This window comes from Protopterus annectens, chromosome 9.part0 (genome assembly GCF_019279795.1).
Source record: "Protopterus annectens isolate FY-2018-M chromosome 9.part0, PAN1.0, whole genome shotgun sequence".
Lineage (NCBI taxonomy): Eukaryota > Metazoa > Chordata > Ceratodontiformes > Protopteridae > Protopterus > Protopterus annectens.
Window position 1 is genome coordinate 1,037,281,871 of NC_056743.1, and position 7,083 is coordinate 1,037,288,953.

Here is a 7,083-nt window from a genome sequence, read left to right on the forward strand (position 1 = left end):
GTACAGATTCCCCCAGGTTACCCAGAGGCAGGGCTCATATATCTGGTCAGTTCCCCTTCACATTGTGGTTGATGAGCAAGTTTATAGCCACCCATTACTGGGTTTGCACGCAGGGATAGTATGGACACACATCGTAGTTTCAGACTTCACACACTCCATGACGTCCGTGAGTCTACACCCCCCAATCTGTTATTCTATCCTCTTCCTATCATTATGCAAGCGACATCTGAGAAGTATTCCTATAGTTGACCCTTCATCCCAACAGTATTTATGGATTGGTCCACAGTTTATGCAGTGGGACATGGAGGGCATACTACTGGGATTTGTTAACATAGCCTTGTATTTGTGTTCTGTTGACTGTGTTAGGTTGTTAATTGTGATCTCATGTGATGCCATACATTGGCACTACCTCTGAGGCGAAAGCCTTTGACAGAGGACTGTAGGCTATTTGGTAGTGATGCAGGCCATCTGTAGCAGGCCACTGCATTCTATCATTCATACATTCCCAGGCTGTGACCCAGTAGATTCTCCTGGGATGACAGGGTAAGGAGTTAATAGCAATAGTTCCTGTCCATATTGATCCATTGGTCTGGATACAGGCAGGGTACTGCTTACAGCTAGGGACACACCTGCATAGGACAGCTCTTCAGCATGCTGCATTCTGTGAGTATTTCCATACAGAAGCGGGGTCATACTATACTCATTCCCTACAGCAAGGATATGACTTGTGATAAACCTGTGGCTCATGGTGGGGTGAGCTGAGTGCATGTGTGATATGGAAGCTACTTGCAGCTGACTCACAGATATACCTGTGACATTCCCCTTATGCGGCCTTGTGTTGGGAGATAGGAATTCTCTCATTACTTCATAACTGTGCCTTTGTGGTCTGCCAGTGATTGACCAGACTACATCAGTATTCCATACTACACAGACAACTCATGTGCTGCTAACCTGTCTGTACAATTCCAATGTTGTATGCAGCTGACAGTTACATTTTATGCACTCTGCCTAGGGTACTTCCACCTGGTGTATGTATGGGCCCACATTCATGGCATGTCCATCTTTCAGATGGTGACAGATATTGACATCTGGACAGTGAGTATCGATGACTGCTGACATGGGTATTGCTGAGAAGCATTGTGTTTGGCACTGCAGTTGTTGGAACATGGCCCTGTCAACCGCAGTACTGCTCATAGGCCATGAGACACAAACCTCCATGCCTACACACTGACTACTTCCAGACAATATTGAACACGCAACAACCTAACACACAGACCCCTGCATATTGTACATGTGCAACAATCTATTCTGTAGATTTGGCCAGCTCAGGTAATCTGTGCTCCACTGATACTACTCCTCACACTTACATGTTACTGCATTTCTACATAGGATTGTGGGGGTGGGGCACACCTGACAACTTTAAACTGTGCTATGGCTGTACTAGTATGTCAGGTACACTGTTGGCTTCCACATCATTTTGTATTCTGACCTATCATGCAGACTGGAGGCATATCAGTGGAGTACAGATCTTAGGTTTTATTGACCTACATTTCAGTTTCAGACTTCTTACCCTCCAGAACTAACATACAACTGCCAGACCTGTTGCAGTCTGTCTGTGTAGGTCTGGAGGGGGGCTGTTCACCATTGCCATCAATTAAATGCTTAGCCTAGCCCTTCGTTATGGTCATCTACACCTGTCCTGCTGGCTGAGGCTGGTGGTGGATATGTGAGCCTCACTGACATGCATGTCTGTGTCATATGGAAACCATACCTCTCAACCTGGAAACATCAAAAATCTGGACAACGGCCATGAAAAAAAGGTACAAATCTGTACGCTGATTAACATCTAATTTACATACATAATTATGTAACCCCACCCACTCCAGTGGAATTATGGGATACCAACTTTCGAACACAAACTGAAGAACAGACAGCCAAAATATGGCACCAGAGTCCCCCTGCAGCCATTCCAATGTCCCATTACCTGGCTATTTCACCCCATTTACCAGAAACACTAAATACTGCTTTACTTCTACAATGATTATTTGGATTTTATTTTTACATTTTGCAGCACATCAATGCACAAACACTAACAGACATCTGATGAACAAAGCAATACTGTCTCACAATGAAAATAGACTTGGCATTAAAACTTCTCTGTCCTTGAAACTCACATTCATTGAAACAACATTGAAGCCTGCACCACATCCAAAGAAAATGTATCTGGCCAGTGTTAGATAAAGATTACTTTTGGGCTGTTTTCAAATCATTGGCCCCTTGCACACAAAACAAGAAACATACATGTGTTCTTTTCTTTGATACACCTTCCTGACTTTATTAAGTTATATTCCTTATATTCCCAGACTACCTTCAACAAAGTAGAGAACTGGCTTAATAATTGTCTTCTCTTATTGAACCCAAACAAAACCAAACGACTACTCCCCCCCCACCCATAAGCTAACACCACCAATAATTACAGTATCTTCAAACAATGGCACCATAATCTCTCTTGAACCAAACACTAAACTACTAGGTATAATCATTGACAACAATCTGAATTATAATGCCCATATAGACAAAACCATAAAAACAGTAAATAAAAAAATAGGCTCCATGTACAGGATAAAGAAATTTCTAACCCCAACTGCCAGAACCGCAATAGCCCGCACACATCTTCTATCTTCTCTTCTATATGCCTCACCCATCCTCAGTAATCTATCTAAAGCAAACCTCAACAAAATCACCAGCTGCTATAACAATATAGCTAGATTTGCCACAGTCTCCACATACAGAACCCACCACTGTCATAACCTTCACAAATTAGGCTGGCTAGAACTTCCCAATCAAATATTTTATAACCAACTCACAGCTGTACATAAAATCCTCTACCAACCTACCAGTACCCCTAGTCTATCTAAACTTATAATCCCCTATAACAACCTAACATCCCTACGCTCATCCAGCAGAGTGCTAGTACAAACAACCAAAGCCTACAACTCAGCTGGAGATTCATTATTTTCCAACTTTGCTGGTAAAAAATGGAACTCCCTGCCTCCAGAAGTAACGACTAATAGCTCCTTCCCTCAATTCAAAATTTCCCTGAAAACACACATGCACAGAGTCTGGCTATGTCCATGCCCAAATCCCAACTAACTATATAAAGTAGACTGATATAATCAAACTATACTCCTGCTCATATCTTAACCCTGACTAACCTAAAAACACACCAATAATCATTTTAGACCAAACTTAGCTCTCATTTGTGGTTTCCCTTTTCTCCTTCTTAGATGACTATACTAGACTATACTACCATCTCTATTTCTTCTTCATCACTCACTAACTGAAAATTCTTATCCTTCAGACACACCTCTCTAAAACTGGTTTTCCCTGTATATTTACTGCCTAAGCGATACTGTTTTTATCTCCTATCTATTTATAACTAATATGTATCTTTTGTCCTTGCCCAGCTGTTAACCTTATAGAGATCTTTGTAACCTGCATTTTTTAAGTAGTATAAATAGATTAATTGTTAAATTTTAGATATACTATTACCTAAATTTTTATTGTTACTAAATTTTTCATAACTTGGAGCTTTTCTCCCCGGGCCTCCGCTGTAAATGGATATATATCCAGTCGGTCTTTTCCCGGTTAACAAATGTAAAATAAAATAAATAAATAAATAAAATCGTATAATACAGCACACTTGTTAGACAGAGCACATTTTAAATTTATTGTTTGAATGAGCATTTTCCAGTAGGCTGTACTGTAGGCCATGAAAGAAAATGCATGAACCAATAATTACAAAACTGCCCAATTCAGAACATTTCCATCATAAAAAAGTCTACTTCCACACCCAAGCTATAAACAAAATAACAGTAGTGTAAGCCATAAGCATCTTGCACAGCTTCTCACACTTATTTTCAATTTCAGTTTTTTTTTTTTTGGGGGGGGGGCAAAAGATCAAAACCCAAGAACACATTTTAAACATTGCTTGCAAAATTTTGGAAAGTTGCTAGAATAAAATGTTTCATTACCACCATGCATGTTACTGGCAAGTCTTGAACCCAGAACACTATAGTCAGTGCAACATACCACTATGCTAAATCAGCAGTTCAAACAATAGGAAGACTGAAACTTAATGGCTATCATTTAGTGAATTCAGTTCTCACCATAGCTCTCAACCTCTTAGCACAAAAAAAAAACTGGACAAACAACAAAGTCAATAATGGAGGAATACAAATTCTGTTGTCACCATAGCTGTCAACTCTTAGCACAAAAAAAAAATCTGGGCAAAGCAGAGAAATGGTGGTGGCTGGGGACTTTAGGCTCTTTTTACCCTGTGCGAAAGCTACCGGGTTTGAGCCTAAATACCTTTAGCCACCAGGTGTATTACATTATACAGGGTTTGAGCCTAAATACCTCTAGCCACCAGGTGTATTACATTGGGGGCATTTTCACACACAGACTCACACACACACACACACACACACACACACACACACACACACACAGTTTCCGGGGGAAGCAGATTGAATTCTTCTTCCAGTAAAGTAGTACTGCAACCACTCTACACACTGGTAGTATGCTATGCCAACCTATAGTGCCAAATGGTATTTGTTCAGATAATAAATAAATAAATACTCAGCCCCAAGAGCTTAGAAATGTATAAATAAAACAAAATGTATAAAAAAATTACTCAAACAATAAAGACATCAGGACAGTTGTATAGACAGAACTCCTAAAGACGACATTTATTTAAATTAGATAACTATCTTAGCTATTTTAACTGACATAATTATGAGCCCTTAGCCATGCTAAGTACTAGAACAAGGTTAAACACATTTCCTGCCACAGGAAAAAAAAATACATATGCCAGAGTTTAAACATAGTCACAGCCTAAAGTAACAAAGCAAATGAAAGAAAAAGATAATATCTGAAATACATTTTCTCCATCCTGGAACCAGAATTTTCTTAAGGTGCTATTTGGGAGCATGGTAACTTCAAGGTCAATCAATCAACTTAAGATGGTCTGTTTCTATCTCATAATCCCTTCACTTAGATAATGCAACATAGAGTGGCATGCATGAGAGATTCTGGAGGATGTATATGTCTTCCATGTTCATCCCCAGTGACTGTTGTTGTATATGAACTCTGTCTCTCTCTTAGGTGGCAGTCAAATTGCAGTAGACACAGTACACAAGTCCTGGCACATACCTTTCATGTGACTATAAACCCTTACCATGCCTGACCTACTCCTGTTGTAATATATCACTGAAATCAGGTCACCAGCACCTTCATGCCACCCTACCACTGGATGGGCTATAACTTTGCTACAGTGGAAACTTCTTAAAGCAGCACTGCTTTTGTACAGCCCACTATTTAGCCAAAAATAACATTTTGGAAAAAAATGTAAGTTTACAGTCTTTGGAGTTTGTTAGTTTGGGCTGCCTTCCTATGAAACACATTTATTGCCTAAGATAATTGCATGCTTACTCCTGGGTGGCCCTTTGCCTAAGTGGTCCTTTGTCTTGCCTCTGCAATTTATACCTTGCAGGTGGGAATCTGGAAGCTGTATCAAATAGTCAAAGAAAACCCTTATACTTATGTCTTGAATCTGAATGACCAGAGTTTAAATAAAAGTTTTTATTTCTTTATTTTTGCATGGGGTCAAAGACCTTATTCCTACATACCCTCACCCCTGCATTACCCTAGCTTTGAGTTTATTAAACTATGTAAACAGCCATGATACATACAAGCAAAAACAGTTTACATGAAGCAGTTTGGTCATTCAGTTTTAACTGAATGGTGTTCATCTAACAGGTTTTCACTGATGTCACCTATTTCCAATCTAAAGAGAAAATAATTGCTTTACAACTATTCTGCCTTCCTATGGTGCAAAAAAGCAAGCTCTCTCTTGTCACTCTAAAAATCATAGAGTTAATTTTGTTACTAATTATGTCTGAAGGAGGATTATTTGGGAAAGCACATTTTTATAGGACTCTGTAAACCAGCAAGCTAATTTTAACAATAAGACTTATGCAGACAGTAGGTACCATGACTACCATCAGCCATGTATGGATTTACCTGTACAAAATGAAGTTCAGATACAATACAAAAGCATTTGGTAAGTAATAAGATAGTACACAAAACAGAATATGTAACATTCTATTTGTATCTAGAGACTATGCTTTAACATGATCTTTGGGCTGGAGCACAGATATTTAAAACTATGAAACCTATATTTTTCTTTAGATCAGACACAGACCTAGCAATGGCATGTCTACAATAGTACAATTATTGACTTGACAGATTTTTTTTTTATTCTGTCACTTGCACTTGGTTTCTTTTCTCAGGAATCAGCAGTGAAGTAAACCCAGGAATTATGTTCAGTTTACAATTCAGTAATCATTAATTACTCATATAATAGTTCATAAATTAATGAGCAGTTAGCAAACAAACATCGTGCAGTGGATTATTTCTATAGTTCATCAAAAACACACCCTTTGTTCCTTACCTAGTCAGTATATGAAATGGCAGCAGATTAAGTCCCTATTCTCTCGGCTCGGCAGCAACAATACAGCAGAAGCAAAGTCCCTCTCAGCAGCATTCTCTGTCTGAAATGGCAGGCAGCACCATAGTCAGCAGTTTCTGTCTGAAGCAGCAAAGCCAGCAGCATTCTCGGCAACAACAGTTCAAAACCAGCATTCTCGGCAGCAACAGTTTGAGCACTTCCCACCTGCTCGCAGCCAGCTGGAAATGATGACATGAGCTCCTTGAGCTCAATTCCGACTGGCTGGTAGTGCTGATGGAGCTGACATCATCACGTACGTGATGACATCAGCTCCGACAGAGCGAAAATTTAAAAAATAAAAAAAAAACAAAAGCAAAGAAATCAGAAATGAAGGGGTGCCACTTGGGAATCGTGGCACCCCTTCATTTGGACCCCAAAACTCAGTAAATACCGAGTAATTCAGGACGGTTGGGAGGTCTGATGGAAACCTATTTGGGCCACCACGTATACTGCAGTGGGATTTGTCACCTTGTCTAGTACTGCCTAGTGTGTTGACACCAGCATTTGTTATG

The 7,083-nt window shown here is 39.7% G+C and overlaps 1 protein-coding gene across 1 annotated transcript in view; it reads right to left on the reverse strand.

Annotated features, from left to right (window-relative positions):
• Positions 1-6,638, reverse strand: part of LOC122811777 (keratin, type II cytoskeletal 6A-like) — a 268,176-nt gene extending 261,538 nt beyond the window's left edge. The window contains exon 1 of the mRNA XM_044083837.1: positions 6,515-6,638. The gene's annotated coding sequence lies outside the window, so the exon portion shown is untranslated. The remainder of the gene's footprint in view (positions 1-6,514) is intronic.
• Positions 6,639-7,083: the final 445 nt, after the last annotated feature.